The 23034-nt window shown below is 37.6% G+C and overlaps 1 pseudogene; it reads left to right on the forward strand.

Annotated features, from left to right (window-relative positions):
* Positions 1 to 5490: 5490 nt before the first annotated feature.
* Positions 5491 to 22329, forward strand: LOC141423994 (cytochrome P450 3A4-like; annotated as a pseudogene).
* Positions 22330 to 23034: the final 705 nt, after the last annotated feature.

Genomic DNA, 23034 nt, shown 5'->3' on the forward strand with positions numbered 1-23034 from the left:
GACTCTTCCATGAGTATTGATACCGGGGAGACTACGAGTCCAATTTTTTGTCCAGAATCTGACTATTCTCCCTTCTCCATCTTACCTTCCACTTTAATTACATAAAATGCATCATTTGATACCTTTTTATTGTGTGCTTGGCTTTATATTTTTCTTACATTGGTTTCTTTTTTATTTCAAGTCCAAGCAACTGCATTAAAATTTTCTATTTAACAAGCCAGCCGCCAGTGGCTTGTGCTTATAATCCTAGCTATTTGGGAAGCTGATATCAGGAGAATTACAATTTCAGGCCAGCCTGAGCAAAAAAGTTTGTGAGACCCCATCTCAACAGAGGAAAAAAACAGATATTATATTGCATGTGAAGAGGATCACAGTCCAAGTTGATCTGGGCAAAAAGTGAGCCCCTATCTCCACAGAAGCAGAACAAAAAGGTCTGGAGGCATGGCCCAAGCAGGAAAGTGTCCGCAAGCAACCACAAAGCCTTGTGTTTAAACCTCAGTACTACAAAAAATATATTTAGCATGCAATTCTGAAAGAAAGTCTGGGAGACATAGTAAGCAGAACTGAAAAATCATTAATGCTGAGCTTTTTGTATTTTCTCTGCATGTGTGCAGTTCTTCTTTCATTTAATTTTTGCTTTTCAGCCAAGAATTTTGAATGGAATTATATGCAGGATTTCTTTCTCTGCTTCATTCCACTGCCCTTTAAGAACTTATATAGGATATAGCTGCACAGCTGTGCTCCCTGTGGACTTGATGCAGTTTATAATCTTGAATGGTGGCTCAGATCATTAAAGCAGCTTTTCCCATTCAGAGCTACGGGAGGTTTGGTGAGACCATTGGAAGAGGATAGTCATTTTCCACTAATAGCTAGTGGAAGGAGGCTTTGCCTTTTCTTATCTCATCCTCAGTTCTCACAAACCAATCCTCAGAATCCAGAGGCCCAACCACAGGGTCTGCTGAGTTGGGAAGTGAGATCAGGAGAATTATGATTCCAGGCCAGCCTGAGCAAAAAAGTTTGCGAGACCCCATCTTAATAGAGGAAAAAGCTAGACATTGCATTGCATGCCTGTCACCCCAGCTGTGGCAAGAAGTGAAGAGAATCATAATCCAGACTGATCAAGGGAGAAGCCTTGTATTTAAACCCCAGTACCACAAGAAAAAAGATGTATTTAGCATTCACTTCTGAAAGAAAGTCTAGGAAACATAGTAAGCAGAATTGAAAATCATTAATGCTAAGCTTTTTGTACTTTCTCTGAATGCGTGCAGCTTTTCTTTCATTTAATTTTTGTTTTTCAGCCAAGAATATTCGATGGAATTATATGCAGGATTTCTTTCTCTGCTTCGTTCTACTGCCCTTTAAGAACTTATATAGGATATAGCTGCACAGCTGTGTTCCCTGTGGACTCGATGCAATTTATAATCTTGAATGGTGGCTCAGATCATTGAAGCAGCTCTTCCCGTTCAGAGCTGCGGGAGGTTTGGTGAGACCATTGGAAGAGGATAGTCATTTTCCACAAAGAGAAGTGGGAGGAGGCTTTGCCACCTCTTGTCTCTTTCTCTTCTTTCACAAACCAATCCTCAGAATCCACAGGCCCAGCCACAGGGTCTGCGAGTTGACATGACTCATGAAGACCTTGTGATTTAGTGACAGAGTCACAGGGAGAGCCTTACATCTCCTAACTCAACTGCTCTTGCAACAGTTAGCACTTCTGAGCACTTGAACAAGTACTTGTCTTCAGTTTTTAACTGACCTAATATTCTTCTTGATAGTCCAATATTTTGAACATGCAAAGAACCATGGCTAATGCCATAGGCATGCACCACAGAAGTTCCAATGGTATCTTGTCATAACCCGTATGAAGAGCTACTTTGTGTCTTTTCCCTACTTAATTACCTTCATTTTGTCAACACTCCAATGGCTTCTGTGCTCAGAATCTCTACTTGAACTCAGAGCTCATCTTGCAATGTATTGTGGAACTTAGGGTGTGGATGATGTAACACCAAGAACAAAATCTGAATTTCTGAGTGTGGTTTCAGTTCCTTTAGGTTTTTTAATCAACTCTGTTTTTCCAACACAGGTTGTATGATGGTCGACAGCCTGTGCTAGCTATCACAGATACAGATATGATCAAAACGGTGTTTGTGAAAGAATGTTATTCTGTCTTCACAAACCGGCGGGTAGGCATCCTTTTAAAAATATTTAAATATTTATTTACTCAATTTCTATTACAAAATAATTTGAGGTTCGTAGGAAATTTCCCAAAATTGTACAGGCAGGTTTCACGTACCTTTTATTCTGCTTCACCCGATGATAATATCTTGTATAACTATAGAAACAGTATGTTCCTCTTACTCTAGCAATAGGAAATTGATACAATACACAGACATTCTTCCCTGTTCATCGATTTTCTGTGCCCTCATTTATGTATTGTGTGTATCTGTGTGCATATGTTTGTATGTGTGTGTATGTGTGTATGTGAGTATGTGTGTACATGTCCATGTGTGTATGTGTGTGCATGTGTGTGTGTATGTGTGTATATGTATACGTGTATGTGCATGAGTGTGTATGTGTATATGTGTGTGTGTGTGTAGCTCTCTGCAAATTTACCATGTGCACACATGTCTGCTATAACCAGTACAGTCATGATATTGAAGTGGTCGTTCACCATAAAGCTCCCCCTTGCTAGTCTTTTGGAGTCACCAGATGTAGCTTGTCTTTTTCTCACAATGGGAGTCTTTTTATCAGAGAAAGTCTTCTGTTTGGAGGTGGGCAATCCGCCTATATTTAGATTGTGCTTTTGGCAATAAGTCTGAAAATTTGTCCCTTACGTCTCTTGTACTGTTGTTTATTTTTCTTAAAATTTTTACAGTTTAAGCGCTTTACATTTAAGTCTATGATCTATTTGGTGTTAAATGTTGTTTGATATATGAAGTTCAGATCAAGGGTTTTCTTTTCTTTCATCATTTTTTTTAACTCTGACTCTCCAGTTCTTTCAGGTATTCCTGTCAAATATCACTTGGGGGCAGGGGAGTAAAGGAAGATAATGGACGGATGAATTCAACTGTGATATCTTTGACATGTTGTAAGAACTTTCATAAATGCCACAGTGCATCCCCAACACAACAAAAAAATCAGGTGGGGAAAATATTCTGATATTGAATGATACCAGATTATAACAGATTCAGTCCATTCATCCAATGACTTAATGAATATGTTGAGAAAAAGAGGAAGAAAGGAAGTGAGGGAGGGAGGGAGAGAAGGAGGGAGAGAGGGAAGAAGGAAGGAAGGAAAAATGGAAGGAAGGAAGGAAGAAAGTAAAGAAAGAAAGAAGGAAGGAAGGAAAAAGATGGTATGTGACTCACACCTGTAACCCCAGTTACTCTGGAAGCAGAAAATCAATTGGCTCATAATTCGAGGCCAGCCCAGGCAAAACCCCATCTGAACAAACAAGCCAAGTGTGGTGATTCGTGTCTGGATTTCCAGCTATGCTGAAAGCATAAGTAGTGTGCTTACACAGTTCAAGGATAGTCCAAGGCCAGACCAGAAAAAATACATGAGACCCTACCTGAAAAATAACTGAAGCAAAAAGGTCCAGGGACATGGCACAAAATCTAGAGTTCAAACCCAAGGAGCACCAAAACAAGAAAGGAAAAGATAGGAAGAATAGAATTGGTTGGGGCCTTGTGGTCAGATAGGTTTCTCATGTCCATTTGATCACTGTCACTTTCCCTGCTGCAAAACCACACAGTCTTGGCTACTGCAGGGACAGAGTGAATCATGTCATATAGAGTGCTTCCTTCCTCCCAGTTCATTTATTTTGCAATGAATCATTCCATCTTTTCATACTGATTCAGAATAAGTTTTTGGTACCTGGCCTATATTGTTATAAAAATTGAATTCAACTCATTGATGCCTGAAGAAAAACAGTGTCCTCATCGTGTTCAGTCTTGTGATCCATGAACACTGTGTGCCTCTCTACTCCTTTGGTTTTCTTTGGATTTCCTTCATCAACATTTTTTAGTTTTCAGTGCATGGATCCTGTACATGTTTTTATTAGAGTCATACTTCAACCATTTAATTTTCTTTGTAACCATTGTGAAAGTGATTGTGTGTCTGTGGTGCTTTTTACATATTCCTTATTTACCTTGTAAATGTGCCTGATTATCCTGTGTTGACCTTGCATCCTACAAACTTGCTGAACTCATAATACCAGAGGGGTTTTTTGTATGCACCATCAGAATCTCTAACTTGACAATATTTTACCTAAAATAGGAAATTGTTTTTCTCTTTAAAACTGCATGCTTCTCATTTTCATTTTTTTCTTGTCTTGTTGCAGTAGCTAAGATTTCCAGTAGAATGTTGATAAAAGTGGACATTTGTTTTTCAGAGATGCCAACTTTTATCTTCTACAGTCTAGCCTAATTTTGGCTGGTAAGTTTTTGTATTTTTCTATACAATCTATACCTTTACTTTAGAAAAAGAAAGGATTACAAATGTTAATTGTACATATGAGTGGGGTTCTGGGTGATATTTCAGCACATGCATACATCATACTAATCAAATTCAGCCTTCCTCTATTTGGCCTTCCATTCTATCCATCTCCATCTGTAGAAATCACTGTTCTGCATTCAGGATATATTTTATTTGTCTTTCTGTGTCTGACTCAGGAGACATCGTCAAATTTTGCCTATCATTAGAATGAAAGCACTCAATATTTCACCCAAAAGTGTGTTCCTAGCTGAAGACTGGTTTTGCAAAGAACCTCTTCATCAAATTGAGTAAATTTCCTGTCTTCCTAGTCTCCTGGGTTTTTATTATGAATGAGGATTGCAAGTATCGTTTTTATGCAAATTTATTTTTAGATAATAGATACAAGTTTCAAGGAGGTGGTGCTGGGTCTGCCTGAAAATAAAACCATCTTTCCTTTTCCATCTTTCCTTGGAGGAAAAAATTAGGAGAAAAGAGATAATAAGGAGTTACATTGATACCTCAGAATAACAGTTATAATTATAATCCTTTTAGAATTATTATCTTTTGAAATCACCATATGAAGGCATCCCTGTATCAAGATGCTTACTCAATAGATATATGAAAAGACAGAACTGGTATAAGGGAACATACAGTGAGACAAGGTCACCTACTATGTCATCAATCCTTTTTTATTTGTCACAGTCCTCATGGTTGTGTTAGCTCTTCCTTCTGTTGATGTCCCTGGAGCAACAGGTTCTCAACCAAATGGGACATTTCTTTCCAAAAGGAGGTTTGAACCTAAAATTCTAAACCCACATGAGGTGGCTGAGTGCTTCTTCCACCCTTACAGGGGGCTAATCATTTGGGATAAGTATTTATTTAGTGTTTTACATAAGACCAGATACTCTCTAGGCAGTCAGTAAATATTTCTTTAAATAAGTGGTTTAACAACTTTTTAAAACCATTGAGATCTCAAAACTTCTGGAAGGCAAATTCAAATTTTTTTTGGACTCTAGCCACTTGGTCCAGTGGGATTTATGAAAAAAGCTGTCTCTGTAGCTGAGGATGAGGAATGGAAGAGAATACGAACATTGCTGTCTCCAACTTTCACCAGTGGGAAACTCAAGGAGGTAATAAGATAAAAGGAATTTTAATTGGGAACTGAAAGAATGGATCTAGGAACAGTTAGAAATGAAGAATATAGCCATTTTCTAAGTCCTCTGAATTTGAACATCCTAAAAGTGATAGTATGTCCTTAGATCCCAGAAGAGATATTCTAAGATTCATCATAAATAAGATTTACTCCTTCATCTTTGGGAAAGCCATGGCCTTTGGGATTTCAGCATCCTCATATAATTACACATATTATTTTGTTTTGTGCTCAGATGTTACCCATCATTACCCAATATGCAGATGTGCTGGTGAAAAATTTGAGGATGAAAGCAGAGAAAGACAATACTGTCACCATGAAAGAGTGAGTATCAGTGCAGCCTCTGGTGTTTTGAGCTCTGTCAGGAGATCCTCCAGCTGCCCATCAGGGAGCTGAAATTCCCACTGTTGAATTCTCCAGGGATCAGACAAAAGCAGGTGTGTGGTGTCACAGCTGCAGTGGTGCAGACAGGAGGGGAAGCTCCCAGGAGAAAGCAGAGAAGCTGGGATGAAAGGATCTTCTTCCTGGTTTCTAAGAGTCATGATTAATTCATCTGCCTAACTGCCATTTTTGATATTCTGTATGGCAAAACAGTTTAGAAAGAAGAAACATGATCTCACCAAAGCTGTGAGTGTACAAGATAGGAAATATTGGAGGACTTGGCACCAAGCATGTGTGGGGATGGCGTGTGGACCATGTGGAACTTTAGAACAATTTAAATCTATAATGAGTTTATTGAGACTACCAGTGAAAAACTAAATCTTCCAACCATTTCTCCTTGAGACTATGGGTAGGGAAATCATATCATTTATTGTGTAAACTAGAATGTTTTCAATTTCCATGAAACATTGGTGTAAACTGCTATTGCCCTGGGCACACATATGGAGGACATAGGGTCACTTAGCTATGGGGTCCACCCAAGTCCATTTTGAATAGATTTTTATGTTCTTACAAGGAATATTATTAGTTTTTACAGTCTACAGAAATTATTCTGCTGTCATAGCAACCTCACCCCTCTCGGGTTGGGGAACAGCAGGTTTACCAGGATCCTGAGCAGGGCGTATGGGGAAAGAGTGATATTCCTGGATACTCAACACAGGTGGTTGCTCCTCTGTAATGAGCTAAGGAGGAACCAGCTCTGGGCACACACTCTGTGCTTAGGCTATACCTAGATAAAGGTCCTCTTTTTTGTGTTCCCTAGATAGTTAGAGTCACTTATTTGACCTTTGTCCTGTCAAGCACAGTGATGGCACACCTGCTATCACCCACCCTCCATTTGCACTGCTGTAGTTTGTCTGGTTATGAGTCTCTGTCTCTCTAAGTTCCTTGAACTTAGAGAGGAGTCTAACTCACCTTAGTGTCCCTGCCGCCCATGACAAGAACAGCTGCATCATTGGTACCAGGGGGGCATGTGATAGGAGCATATATTTGTCAGATGATCCTTCAAGTATTTCTAACACTGTTGTCACTCTGTCTGTCTTGCCCTGGCGTGTGAATGACCCCACTCTTCTCACTGCCTGTGTTGCAGAAGAATTGGGAGGAAATGCAGGTGTTAATTCTCCATGTCTCTCTCTACTCAGCATCTTTGGGGCCTACAGCATGGATGTGATCACTGGCACCTCATTTGGAGTAAATGTAGATTCTCTGAACAACCCACAGGACCCCTTTGTGGAAAAAATCAAGCAATTCTTAAAATTTGATTTCTTTGACCCAATGCTCTTCTCAGTAGGTATGTGGACTACCATTTCATTTTCTCTTTCCCTTGTATAATAACAGTCCACTGTGATACAATTCACGTACATATAAGTAACCCACTTAACGTATAAAACTCAATGTTTTTACTACATTCAAAGATATATGTAGCCATCACCACTGTCAATAGTAGAATTTTAAGTCAAGTCAGAAACCCTGTACCTTTTAAGTAGCTCTTCCTCTACCTCCCTCATGCCTAAGTCATCCCTTCATACTTTCTGACTGTATAGATTTGCCTATTATGGATTATATATATGAAATGATACATTCCCTAGCCTTTGTGTCTGTCTCCTTTATTATTATGTTTTTAAGGTTCATCAGTTGAACTTTAAAAGCATGGATCATTACCTCATTTCTTTTGATAGATGAATAATATTCCATTCTATAGATGAGGCACGTTTTGTTTAGCCATTCATCAGTTTGGGGCATTTTGGATTGTTTCTATCCTTTTTCCACTGTATTACTATGGCTATTCTTATACAAGTTTGTGTTTGAAAACCTGTTCTCGGTTATTTTGGGGTATCTACTCAGAAGTGGAAGTGCTAAACTATTTCTTGTAATGGCCACACTATTTTCAATTCTCACCAATAATGGATGCAGATTGCAATTTCTCCACATCTCAACTTCTCATTTGTTTTTTCCATCCTTTTGATTACAGACATCCTAATTAGCATGGAGGAGTCACACATTGTGATTCTTATTTGACTATCCCTAGTGATAATGATGGTGAATGCCATTGGCTGGTTTCTTTTTCTATTATTGTGCAAAATACTGTGCCTCTTCATGATGATTTGATAGTATTTACAGCACAATTCAATTGTATTCACTCTCCCTCATTCTCTTATACCCTGTCCTCCTTCTCTTGGTCCCCATTCCACAAATAGTTCACTTCTATGTTTTATCTCTTTTATATGTTTTTAATCTAGCTTATGCATGAGAGAAAACATGTTATTTTTCTGAGCCTTGCTTATTTCATTTAACATGATGATCTCCAGTGTAAATAATTAGTTTTGTTCATCTCAGTGGCTGAATAATCCTCCATTTGATCGTATACCACAATTTCTTTATCCATTCCTCCACTGATGGACACTAATTTCATCAGTTGGCTATTTGGAATAATGCTCCAATAAACATGGGTGTGCAGGTTATCTCTATCCTGTAATACTTCAGATGTATTTCTAGAAGTGGTATCATCAGGACATATGGTAGTTCTGTTTTTGGCTTTTTGAAGAACCTCCATATTGCTTTCACCCAGAGCTGCACTGATTGGCATTCCATCCAACAGTGTGCAAGGGTTCCTTTTTCTCCACATCTTGCCAGCATTCATTGTTCATTTCCTTGATGATGGCCATTCTGACCCTCTGGGGTGAGGGGAGATGGAATCTCAATGCAGCTTTGATTTGCATTTCCTTTACAATTAAGGATTTTGGATGTTTTTTCATGTCATTTGTACTTCTTTTGCAGCCTGTCCCATTTATTTGCCTATTGATTAATTGCATCATTTGTTCTTTGGTGTTAGGATTTTGGTGCCTTTATATTTTCTGGATATTAATCATTTATCAGATGAGTAGCTGGAAAAGACTTTTGACCACCTGTGTGGGCTGTCACTTAATTCTGGTAATTGTTTCTTTGTTGTGCAGAAGCTTTACAATTTAATTCAATTCCATTTGTCAATTTTTTCTCATTATTTCCTGAGCTATTGGAGTCTCACTCAGAAAGTCATTGCCTGTGCTGACATCTCAAAGTGTCCTCCTTTGTTCTCCTAGATTAGCTTCAAAGTCTCAAGTTGAACTTTAAGGTCTGATCCATTTTGGATTGAATTTGTACATGGTAATATGTAAGGATCTAGTTTCAGTCTTCTGCATGTGGATATCGAGTTTTCCCAGCACCATTTATAAAACGGGGTAATCTTTTCTCCAACATGAATTTGAGCACCTTTGTTGAGAACCAAGTGGCTGTAGCTGTGTGAACTGATCTCTGGATACTCTGTTCTGTGCCATTGGTGTTTGTTTTTGTGGCAGTGCTATGATATTTTTGTTATCTGACTCTGTAGTATAATTTGAAATCAGTTATTATGATACCTCCAGCACTGCTTTTTCTTTTTTCAGGATTACCTCAGTTCTGTGAAGTCATTGTACTTTCTTATAAATTTTAGGATTTTTTTCTAATTCTGTGAAGAATGTCATTGAAATTTTTATGGGGATTTCATTGAAATTTTTATGGGGATTTCATTGAATATTTAATTGCTTCAGATAATGCAGCCATTTTTCACAATATTAATTCACTGATGCATGAATCTGGGAAGTCTTTCCAATCTTCTAGCATCTTTAATTTCTTTGGTTTTCTTTGTTGAATTCTTTCCCTTATCTTAGGTATTTTTTAGACTGCTGTGATTGAGGATGTTTTCCCTGACTTCTTTCTCAGCATGCTTGTTATTGACATTTACAGAACTGCTGATTTTGGCATGCTAATTTTAGATCTTTCTACTTAGCTTCAAGTGCTTATCAGATCTAGGATGTTTTTGATAGATTCCTCAACACCCCATATTGTCTACAAATAGGTGTAACTTGATTTCTTTATTCCTTGGTAGCTTCCTTCATACTTATTTCTCTTGCATATTTCTTTGGATAAGAATTCAAGCACTATATTGAATAAGGATGAAAGAGTGGACATCTTTGTCTCATTCATGATTTTAAAGAGGATCCTTTAATTTTTTTCCCATTTACTCTAACCTTGCCTATGTGTTTGTAATCTACAGCCTTTTTTAAGTTTAACTATGTTCCTTATATTCCTAGTTTCTTTGGGGCTTTTATCATGAAGGGATGTTAGATTTTTGTCAAAGACTTTTTCTACATCTACTGAGATAATCATGTAATTTTTGTTCTTGATTCTGTTTATGTGCTGTATTACATTTATTGATTTGAATTATAGTTGAACCATCATTTCTTCCCTGGAAGGAAACCTACTTGATAGTGATGAATGATCTTTTTAATGTGGTGTTGAATTCTGTTTGCAAGTGTTTTATTGGGGATTTTTCCACCTATGTTCATCAAAGATATTGATCTATAGTTTTCTCTTTTTGTTGTGTCCTTACTTGGTTTTGGTACCATGGTAACACTGGCTTTGTAGAATGTGATGAGTAGTGTTCTTTCCTTCTTATTTTATAGGATAGTTTGAGGAGCATTAATGTTAAAAATTCAGCAGAATTCAGCAGTGAATCCATTCAGTCCTGGGCTTTTCTTTGTTGGGAGACTTCTTTATTGCTTTAAACTTATTGGTTGTTATAGACAGTTAGATGGTTCCGTTTTGCAGGTTGTATGTGTCTAGACATTTATCCATTTCTTGTAGATTTACCAATTTATTGGAACATAATTTTTCAAAGTATTCCCTAATGATCCTCTGCATTTCATTGGTAACTGTTGTAATATCTCTCCTCCCTTTTCATCTCTACTTTTGTTAATTTGGATCTTCTCCCTCTATTTTGGTTAGTTTGACTAAAGGATTTGCAAACATTTTATGTATTTTTGAAGAACCAACACTTTGCTTCAGTGATTCTCTGTGTCTATTCCATTCCTCATCATTATCATTTATTTCTGTCTATTAATTTGGGGTTTGTCTTGTGCTTTTTTTCAAATAGCTTGAAGTGCATCAGTAGGTCGCTTATTTGAAATATCTAATTTTTAATGTGTACACACAGCTGTAAAGTTCCTTCTTATAGTTGCTTTAGCTGTGTTCTAAAGGTTCTGGTAAGTCCTGTTTTCATTTTTCACTAGATTTTAGAATTTTAAAAAATTTCCTTACTGATTTCTTTGATGATATAATGATCATTCGATAGTATATTGGTCCTTCTCCATGGATTTGTATAGTTTCTCCTGGTATTTATTTCTAATTTTATTGCACATAATCTGATATGTTATATGATATATGTATTTATTTTTACATGTCAGTTTTTTGAAATTTATTTGCAATTGCTTATTACTATTTAAATATTTAACTTGATGCTTTCGAATGACCTATATATAGAGACTTTTCCTTTTTTTATTGTTGTACTGAGTGGAGGTACATTGTGGCATCCGCAAAAGTTCTTACAATATATCAAATATATCATACTTCAATTCACCTCCTCCACCATTCTCCTTTATACCTTCCTCCTCCTATTCCTGAAATAGATTCATCAGGTCTCATTTTAACATTTTCATACATGTGTACACAGTGTCATGGCCTAAAATGAGTTCTATTTTAAAGAAAGTTCCATAAGCTGCTGAGGAAAAAATGTATATTGTGCAGCTATTGGATGGAATTTTCTGTAGAGATCTGTTAAGTCCACTTGATCTATGGTGCAGCTTAACTCTGAAGTTTCTTTGTTGATTTCTCTTAGCCTGAATGATTAATCTATTGATGACAGTGGGGTTGGAGCCACATACTATTATTGTGTCCTGTGACATATCCCTTTATGTCCAATAACAGTCCTTTCATAAAATAGGTGCAGCAAACTCAGTGAATACATGTTTCCAATCATTATATCTTCTTAATGACTGATCCTTTTGATAGTGACCGCCTTTATCTCTTCCAACTAGTTTTGGCTTAGATTCTTCTTTGCTATGAGTATAGGAACTCCTGCTTGCCTTGAAATTCCATTTGCTTAGTATATCAGCTACACTTCCTTTTCTCTATCTCACAAGCTGTTTATATTGTGTTCTCAGTTTTACCTTTCAAAACAATTTCCTTTTTTGTTTTGCTTTGTTTTGGGCAGTACTGGGGCTTGAACTCAGGGACTTACACTCACTAAACAGGTGCTCTACCACTTGAGCCACTTTACCAGCTCAAGACCATTTCCAATTGTGATTTATGATTCTTCTTTGATCCAGTTAGTTATTTAGGAGTGGAGTAATTAGTTTGCACATATTTGTGAGTCTCTCAATATCTAACTATTGTTTTCTGGCTTCTCTCCATTGTGATTTGTTAAAACAAGCTATGTTTTTTCTCCTCTACAACTCTTGTTTCAATAGCATGATGAATTTCAGTCCCAGACTAAAGCCTGGTTGATCCAAAGAGGCTTTATCACAGTCTGCAAAATAAAAATAAGTCAGGGAATTTAATCATTTTTCTACTGCAACAATGCAGAAATGGTCAATGACCTCACTTCTACAGTGGTGGCCCTGGGTGTGTCATGCCTTTGCTCTGCCAGTGGCCTGGAGCCCAAAGATCACAGAGGGAATGGCTCCTGTTAGAGAAAATCTGATGACTTTTACTGTTCTGAGTGTTTGAATAAATGTAATTGTTCCAGGTAAATATTGCATTTTCACCATGGTTTCCTTTCTTCTTTTTTTCCCCTACAGTAATGTTTCCATTCCTTATACCAGTTTATGAGACATTAAATATTTCCATGTTTCCAAAACATGTTATAAATTTTTTTAAATCTTCTGTAGAAAGAATGAAAAAAGATCGCCTCCAGGATAAAACAAAGGTAATCTGGTGATGTGGTTCCATGAGGATGTTCACTGGTTAATAATTTATTGGGAAGTATACATACTATTTCTGTTCTTCTCTGTTTTGTTAATGGAGAGACCTAGGTTGAGAGCAGGAGTGTTCAGATTCTAGTGGAGAATGAAGAATGTAATGGTGGGGAATAAGAATATACAATGTGCCAGAGAGAAAGAGTTTAAAATGTCATGGCATAAATATTTTGAGATAAGTACTTTACCACATCCCACAAAAAAAGAACCCTTGCACACGATTGGTGGAATATCAATTGGGGGAGACATTAAGGAAAATGCTTTGGATATTCCTTAAAAAATTTAATTTTTTTGCAGTGTAGGGGCTCAGACCTAGGGTCTCACACATGGTAAGCACGGATTCTACCACTGAACAATAACCCTAGTAAAAAATTTAAATAGCACCACATGATCCATCCATCTTCCTAGTGGGTATATACTCAAATAAAATGAGATTGGTATAGTTAAGAGACATCTGAATTCCCATGTTCATTGCAGCACCATTTAAAACATTTTTATTGACATAGTAAATGTTCACATTATTGGGGTTTGGTGTGATGTTTCAATATATCATTGCAGCACTAATTATAATTGCCACAAAATGGCAAAAATGTTAAGTGTCCACCAACTACTGGAATATGGTGCTATATAGAATAGGAATATTATTCAGCCCTTAAGAGGAATAAAATCCTGTGTTTTGTGGTGTTCAACATGATTGGGACAGGCAATCATTATGTTAAGTGAAACATGCCTTTCATAGAAAGTCAAGAGCTGTATGATCTCATTCATATGTGGAATCTAAAAATATGACCCTCATAGAAGTGGAGATGTAATGGTGGTTGCCAGAGGCTGGGAAAGGAGATAGGGAAAGGTTTCTCAGTGCATACCAAGCTATAGTTAGATAGGAGTTGAGGGTTTTCCTACCTCTAGTCATTGTACAGTGGCTATAGATAACAATGATGTACTGTACATTCCCCAAAGCTAGAGGAATGGATTTTGAAAATTTTCAGCTCCTCATGACCTGGGGTGGTTGTAGGGCTTCTCTGGACACTCAGAACAAGGATGCCTTCAGGTAAGGAGGCAATACCAGTTTCCCCCAGGTGTCATTGAAAAGCCTTCAAGATCCCAGGGTGGTGGAATATTTCAAGATGCTTGCTGCCAACTTGCTGATTCTCTCTGGAAATGGGTGGAGTTTAATCTATGAGGTTATTGTGTATTAAGAATGAAGGTAGGAGAAAGAGGGAAGTCTACAATTTCTTCCTGAGCAAGCAGGTGTGACAGGAGAAGGTGGTCACTAACTGGCCAGGAGTCTGTGTTCAGAGCCAGAGAAACTCAGGTTCAGGGACAGCAAAGATGAAAAGCTTCTGAACATAGCCTGATTTCTCTCAGGAAACAGACTGCTTTCCAAAGTCTATAAATGGATTGTTTTGTTCCCTGAAGAATCAGGCAATACCAGGTAGACTTTTGGACTTAAAGGGGCCATATGCTCAGAAGGCAGGTGAAGTTTAACACTGACCTATTTCTGACTTCACGAGTGACTTTCTGTCTGAAATTTCTCTTTATTCTTCCAGCACTGAGTGGATCTCCTTCAGTTGATGATTGATTCCCAGAATTTGAAAGAAACAGAGTCTCATAGAGGTAACCCAGGATGCTTCACAGACTACAGATGGGGAAGCTCAGAGGGTGGGGCTTATTCTGGAAACTGAAGTCAATTTCCAGGTAGAAAAGCATTTTTGCAAAACTTCAGAAAGATATACACTCTAATGTTATATATTGCATCCAAAGGGTCTTTCTTTCTCTCTCTCTCTTCCTCTCTCATCTCTCTCTCTCTCCTCTGTCTTTCAGTCTCTCTCTGTCATCAATTTAAAGCTACCTGACAAAATTAATGAATATATATTCATTATAGAGAAGGGCAATGGGTTGATTCCAGCTTGGTGGTGCAAATACATCTACACATACATCTAGTTGCACATCTATCACTCTGCCATGTGTCTCTCTGTTTATCAACCATATAGTTCACTACATCTTTCTGCACTACAGGAAATAATCTATGGATTCACAATTCAATACAGTAACCAGTAGCTACATGTGGTTATTGAGCACTTGATGTCTGTTTAGTGCCACTGCAATACTGGACCTTCAGTTATATTGAATTTTAATTAATTTAAATGTAAATATCCATATGTGAAATGTAGCTACCACAGTGAATGGTCGAGCTATAAATGCAGAAGTTATAGTAAATTTCAGTTCAACTTCATGGGGCTCAAAATCATTGAGAAAGTAGTTTGATTGTTGAATCCCCCCACAACCACATCACTGAAGTCATCATCAGTCAATCTGAACTCTGTAGAACTTTTAAACACTCACTTATTTTTAAATTTCCATTTCATGTTTGGGGTAGGTGCCATGATTATTTCAGGGCTCTGCAGACTAAACATCCTAATGCAGTTCCTGATCAATAGGCCAGTACCCCAGGTCTTCTAATACCTGATGCCTTCAAAGGTATAATCCCTGTTTCCCAAGCTAGTTTGTGCACACTGATCATCACGATTGATGAAATTTCACATATTGATTTAGTGATAGGTTTAGTGTGGGTTTGAACTTGTGCCTTTCTACTAATCTCCAAGAAGTTCCCGAGGATGCTGGGCCAGAACCATACTTTGAGTACCAAGGTTCTTTCTCCTCAGTATTTTTACCTCAGTTCCTCCAAACATGTTTAGATAAGAGATCCTTTAATTTCCCATACACCAAAGCCTTAGTGTTGCAAACTCTTTCAAAGTGTTTCAAGCTATAGTTTAGCTGGAATAATTTAAAATTTCCTGAGGGAGAATGCTCCTTTTTACTTATACATTTCACTTATACAAATTAATTATTCAGATATCTAAGGAGTATATCAATAACACTGTATATGTTAGAAACGTTGTCTTTTAACATTAACTAGCTGTGACTTGGTGAGGGTGGCAGAAAGAGGACAAGATGGACAGGTGTAGGGTAGCCTTTTGAAACCATTATTTGGATTTTTTTTAACCTAAACTGTGATGTTCGGTATTGACTGTCTTTATCTAAAATGTGTGTTCTCTTCTATTAGCTCTATCTGACCTGGAGATTGTAGCCCAATCAATTATCTTTATCTCTGCTGACTATGAGACCACCAGCAGTGCTCTTTCTTTTGTTACATATTTTTTGGCTACTCACCCTGATATCCAGAAGAAATTGCAGGAGGAGATTGATGTGGTTTTTCCTGATAAGGTTAGGGAATGACATCATACCTGGATAGGGAGGGAAAAGTTGAAGCATTAATAAGAATGACAGTTCATAATTTCCAATGAGAATTTTTCCAAAGAGTTGTTAAGCATTGATTATTTCACCAACTCTTCAGGAAGAGTCTGAAGAGAGAAGTGAAGGGGAAACATAAGTATAGGATGCTTCTCACAGAAATAGAAATTCTTTATAAAGAATGCTGACCCAACTGTATCCATCGTCTGTCACCAACATAAAACAAGTAAGAAATAGCCAGAAAATCCCAGTGACATGGAAGTATAAGCACATATGACTCAAGTGTCTAGAGAGTTAGTTGTGTTGACATTGTGAGGTGTGCTCTGGTCTGGCTGTGGGCTGAGCAAGGGTGACCTTGGCTGGGCTATGCGGGTGACTCAGCTGTGCCCCACACATCCTCACACTCAAGTCATAGAGGAAGAGGTGAAGCAGCCAAGAGAGGAGCCTGGATGTCTGATTCCAACGCCAAACTCTTAACCTCTACATTATGGTCTCTCTAATATAACACCAAGTGACAGGCACTTCTTCATTCACCCAAACTGAGATTCTGTGGGGTGAAGCTACCTGGACTCTGGCACTGGCATGACTGGTCTGGTTATGAGATGAACACAAAGCATTTTCTGCAGAACTTACAGTCAGCCCTGAAGCAACAACCAGGAGAATGGTCCTAAAACCAAGGGTGGGGCTGATTGTGTGGGTTCCTATCCTGTGTAGAAACTGTATTAGAGCTAAAATTGTGTGTCATGACAGCATCCTTCTTTTGTCATATTTGGTGTAGGAGAGACTAGTTTCTACTCAAATTATGTATAGAGTTTTTTATTGTATTATATTATATCATTATATTATATACTCAAAAGAGTAGCTTTGCAGGCTATTTCACCTCAATGAAACAAGATTTCTCTCTTTCCTATGTACTAAGCCCTTATGAAATGGCTGTTGAAAGGTGACACTGACTTTGGTATACTTTGTTTAGCATAATCATCACAATCTATAGTCACATCTCCTCAAGTGAGAAAGCAAAAGCAGTACATATTAATGCTGAAGATTTCAGGCCCTGGGATGGGGATTGTTCCTAAAGATCTCTCAAATTTGTGACTCCTTTGTACTTCCTGATTGCCATTAAGAAGGTCAACAGACATGGTAGTTAAAACACTTTCTCAATGTTCACATGCTTTACCAACGTGATTTATTCCATAGTTCAAAGTTACTCCCCAACTTTATGAAAATATCTTCCTTTCTTTCTAGGCACCTGCCACCTATGATGCCCTGGTACAGATGGAGTATCTAGACATGGTGGTGAATGAAACGCTCCGATTATACCCAATTGCTGGCCGACTTGAGAGGCTCTGTAAGACAGATGTTGAAATAAATGGAGTGTTCATTCCCAAAGGGACTGTGGTGATGGTACCAAGCTACGCTCTTCACCGAGATCCAAAGTTGTGGCAAGAGCCTGAGGAGTTCTGCCCTGAAAGGTATAGGGTCTATGGGAAAGGGAACCTACCCTAACTAGGAAAGGGAACCTACCCTAGCCAGGAAAGGGAACCTACCCTACCCAGGCTGGTTCAAGTGTATTTTTATCTTTTAGTGTAGAAGACATAGGTGTGATTGTTCAATTAGTTATGCAAATGTACTTTTATTTTTAGGAAGATTTTATATTAAAAACACAATACTTTTTTCAAAATTATACAAATTGACTAGAAATAAGGATTTTCATCCTACGTTTCAGACCCAAAAATAATCATGAGGTAATAATGTGATGAATATCCTCAAGAACATATTTTTGTGCATGTAAATCTTTAAAATAGAATTGTACCTGGTTGGTACAATTGGGAGAGTGCCTGTCTAGCAAGTGTGAGGCCCTCAGTTCAAACCCCAATAGTACAAAAAAATACAACATCAAAATATAACTGTACCAAATTCTGATTGATTTCAAACAGCTGCTTATTTTTTGTAACAGCAAGGTATAAACTTTTCAGTATCTCATATTAAGATCTGCAGTCATCCATCTATAACTGTAGGCTTACATCTGTAATTTCAACCAACAGTAGATCAAATTATTTTGAAAAACATGCAGCAATATTGAGAATGTGCAGATCTTTTTGGTCATTCCTCACTAAATAGCACAATGTAAGTATTTGTACAGTATTTACATTATACTGAGTGTTCTGAACAATCTAGAAATAATTTAAAGTGTGCTCAAGGATGAGCTTTTGTCCTTTCTAAATCTTCTTGTATTTCTTATAAGGGATTTGAGTATCCATGGATTTTATTTTGGTTAGATCATGGAACTAATCCTCCAACAGACACAGTGCAAACACATGTGCAAATTTTTAGGATGACTGTATACATCTGCCCTAATTTCTTCAACGCTATCTTATTTTAGGTGTTTAGGCTTCTTACTCCTTTCAGTTTTTAATGTGCTCTTCCTTTTAGCTCTCTAAATTTATCACCAGCATTAAGAAATGCTTTCCTCTTGTGTTTGGTTAAATATTCCATCCTGGGTCCTCCAGGAGGGTGGTTGTGAAATGCAGGCTGAAGAACTGAGGAGGCCTCTTCTCTGATGGTTAGGCAGCCTCACTGAGGACAGAGGCAAGCTCAGGTCCTCCTGGTCCTGTCTCTGCTGCTGTCCTGGGCCAGCTCCTTCACACTCAGTTTACTTCCTGACTCTTCCACAGCTAACTCATCTGCTTTCTAGACAGCTAAGAAATTCTTCCTTCCTTGAAGATGTATTGAGTAGACTCTTCTAGAAACTTGTAGGGCCTTAGGCACACTTTTGGTCTAGAAATAGTTTAGTTTTCTCATTATTATGTTGGTAAGCAAAGTAGAGAATGAAGTTTTACAACAAGATGCCTCTGATCTACTCTTTTATTGGCTTCTTACTAAGCATTTCCTGAGGGCAGGGACGTTGTCTGGTTGGTCATGGTGTCTCTAGTGGTACCACAGAGTCTACACATAGTGACTTATTGAAGGAAGAATAAATTAAGGTTGATAGAATCCTCAATTTTCTAGGCAAGAGGACTTCAATGTTTCTTCCTAGATCAACTCTTCTACCTTCTGTATGCTCACAAATGTAAAATCAGAGCCCACTCACTGTCTTTCTTAGATTCATTCAATTATGAAGCATACAGTAAGTGTTCACCGTGTATCAGGGACTAGTCCAGGCTGTGATCACTCAAAATGTTACCAGATATCTCTCATAGAGAATGCTTGACAAATACACAATTACAACCTACAGAAACAAATCTACAGAATAGCTTTAATGCTGCTCCATGTGCCCACCTCCTTCCTCAACAACCATCCACCAATATCATCCACACTCCACCACAACCATCCACTGACTCTCATGTTTGTGTGAAACACATCAACTGTGTGTATTTCACAAGGTTCTCCACAATACAAAAAAGCTTTTCAAATACATAACCACAATGCCATTCTCACTTTCCCCATGTCATTGTTTTTTCCTTAAACACTCAGTAGGAGGGGAGATAGGAAATAGTAATAGAGGGAGTGAATATGATCAAAGTACATGATGAGAATTATGGAGAAGGTCATGACAAAACTCCATACTGCAGGCAATTCAAATTTGTGTAATATTTGGGTCTAGCCTCCTAAGATTTATACCCTAAGGAAACAGCTGTAGAAGGAAATTAATGATGATATTACAGCAGAGTAACATTATATGACATTGTAAATTATCTCACTTAAACTATTCAAGGATGTAAGAATGGGATAAAGAAGAATAAGGAGAAGAAGAGGGAGATGAAAGGAGGAGATGGGAGAAGGAAGATGGAGGGATGGATAGAGAGAGAGAAAAAAGAAAAGAAATGAAAGAGAGGGAAAGATGGAGTGGAAAGAAGGGAAAATAAAACTTCCAATGGTAGGAGGCATATTTCCTTCTGCCTCAATGATTCGATGATGAACAGAAGGGTGAGTTAAGGTAGGAACATATTTTCCTTCCATTGGTCTCATTTCCTATGTTTCAAGGTACGAACACATCTCCACTACAAATGGAGTTTTAGTGTTTACTAAAGATAAATTTCGTTTAAATAGCACTCATCACCTCTAACAAAACTTAAAGCTCCTCTAGGATCAGGGGAATGGAAAGGATCTGTAGCTTACAATTCTTGTGGCAAAACCACAGCTGCATTTCAAAGACCAACCCAGAAATTCATGCTGTCTACTACTGGTTAAGGATGTCTGCAGGGAACCCCAAATATGTAATTCCTCTGGTTTTCCTATTTCACCAACATGTTCTCATCCACTGCTGCTGCCCAGGCTCAGTAAGAAGAACAAGGACAGCATTGATCCGTACATATTCATGCCTTTTGGAAACAGACCCAGGAACTGCATTGGAATGAGGTTTGCTCTCATGAACATGAAGTCGCTCTCGTCAGAGTCCTACAGAACTTCACCTTCAAACCTTGCAAGGAAACACAGGTCAGTATAATTTCTGAACAAATACTATTTTATGGAAGTTCTTTCTAACAGAGGAGTCTACTTACAGAAAAGTATGTGCTCATTCATCTTTTAATACTTTATCCTACAGGCCAAAGAATCTTTCTTTGTCCTGTTTATTAGATTTTAAGTTCATTTGATTTTGGAGTCACATCTTTTGCTTTAAAAGGACCAAAAATAGAAAGATCATCCATAGTTATGCAAATAAGCATGACACGATTGTGTTCAGTGTCTTTGAACTTGAGCAAAGTTTAAGTTCAGCTTAGTGTCAACTGGAGTTAGGATATTCTGTGGGCAGTTGTGATGGACAGGCATTGTGTCGTTATGAAGATTGAGTGTTGCTCTCCTCTACAAGAACTTAAAGAAATACCTGAATACAGTGATTTATTTCCAGGACTCACACATTTTAATGTCTGTAGACTTTCTGCCTAGGAGAAAGGGCAGATAGAAATTATTTCCACCTTATTTGTGGCTGCAGGGCAGCTGTGTAGTTCTCCTGTAAATGTACTGTCAGGGTATTTCATTCTGAGATAATAAAGGACTCTGGAACACCAGCGATGAGACAGACACCTTGTCAAGCTCCAGGTGTTTTCTAGGCTGGAGAGTCTCAACCTCATGATAGATTCCTTGTCCTTCCCTATACTTTCTCTGTATTAAGGTCAGAAGATTACTCAATCAGAGGATTCACCACCACTAAAAGAATGACTCTAAATATGAAGTAAGAGTTTAATGAAAGTCTTAGAAATTCCCTATTTCCACTGTTCTTTGCTGTTAAAAGATGTTAGCAAAGAAAAGAAATAAACCATGAGTCACATGCTGGTGACTCACACCCGTAATCCTAGCTACTCAGGAAGCAGAGATCAGGATGATCAAGGTTCCAAGCCAGCCTGGGCAAATAGTTCACAAGACCCTATCTCAAAAAATATTTAACATGAAAAAGGATGGTGGAATGGCTCAAGGTATAAGGGCTTGAGTTCAAACACCAGAACCAGAAAAAAGAGAAATAAACCAAAATTCTTCCTTAAATTCTCTTTAATCATTAAACTGAATTGGTTTACTTGGAAGAGATGACAGGATTCTTTAAAGGTTGAGCCCTGCCCATATAACTAAAATATAAAGTATTCATTCAAAGTTATCTTGCAAAACTCAACAAATCGAATCATGGAAGGAATGAATTCAAGCATGATATACTCGATAAATTGTAAGAACTTTTGTAAATGCCAAAATGTACCCCCACCCAGCATAACAATTAAAAAAAATCCAACACATACAAAATTAACTTTTTATGGCTTTTCAGAAATAGGTTGTCTTAATCTCTAAGAGTCCGATTTAAATTTTTTAACTCATCCTTGTACTTTAAATTATATCAATAAACATTCTGACAAAATTTTTTTCACAGAGTAAGTGCTCATAAAATATATTTTTCTGATGAATTAATGAAAGCTGTCACTACCCAGTCTTGGCAGAGCTTAACAAATGAGTAGAAGGAATTCAAGATAAGTGATGTTAAAAGTAGTTTTCATGTGCTTATAAAACATTACTGTCATTGTATCTTTTCTTCATTGTTCCTGTGATTGTTGGCACTTTATTGCTTGTCATTGTGTTTATCTGTTGCAGATCCCTATGAAATTAAGCCAGAAAGGACTTCTTCAAGCAGAAAAACCCATTGTTCTAAAGGCTGTGCCAAGAGATGTGATCATAAGTGGAGCCTGATTTTCTTCAGTTATTCCTGCTACATGCTTCAAGGAAGTTGACCAATTTATTTTTATAATGAAAACTCAGAAATGAAGATGAACTTAGTCTTCTGCAATTGATTAGTGATTAGAGTTTATGGACACTCGTGGAGCTTGCTCAGTGTGTGTGTAGGGTATTGTTTATTGTGTAATAGAAAGGTGACTACTGCAAAGCCTCAAGCTCTCTGGTTTCCATGGAAGTATCTCCATCTTCCCCAGTTATCACCATCAATTCCTCTGAGCTCTGAACAGAGAATAAACATTTATCACTGATTTTATCAACAATTGTTAATGAAAATAAGAATTATTGGAGGCTCTACTAGTGACATTTCCATCAAATGTTTCATTTGCAGCATTCTACAATCTGTATTTTACTGAGAAAGTCAGTAACCCCCCTCTACAAAAGAAGGATCCACTGCCATCATGCACACTGTGGGGGAGTGGAGATCTATAAAACTGAATGAGGAGTCAATTTGTGAACATCACATTCAATGGTCATGTGCAGTCTGTTTCATGACTCCAATTTGATTATTGTAATAGCTAATTCATTGTGACTTTGCTCATTGCTTGGAAGGGGTACTTATAGTGTAATTCTGCTGTTTTAAGTACACATTTTTGTAACACTTGTCCTGAGACAGTGAATTTTATTGTGTTATTAGTTTTGATTTAATGTCTCTATCCCATTCCCCTGATGTTTCTG

This window comes from Castor canadensis, chromosome 6 (assembly GCF_047511655.1).
Source record: "Castor canadensis chromosome 6, mCasCan1.hap1v2, whole genome shotgun sequence".
NCBI classification, from domain to species: Eukaryota; Metazoa; Chordata; class Mammalia; order Rodentia; family Castoridae; genus Castor; species Castor canadensis.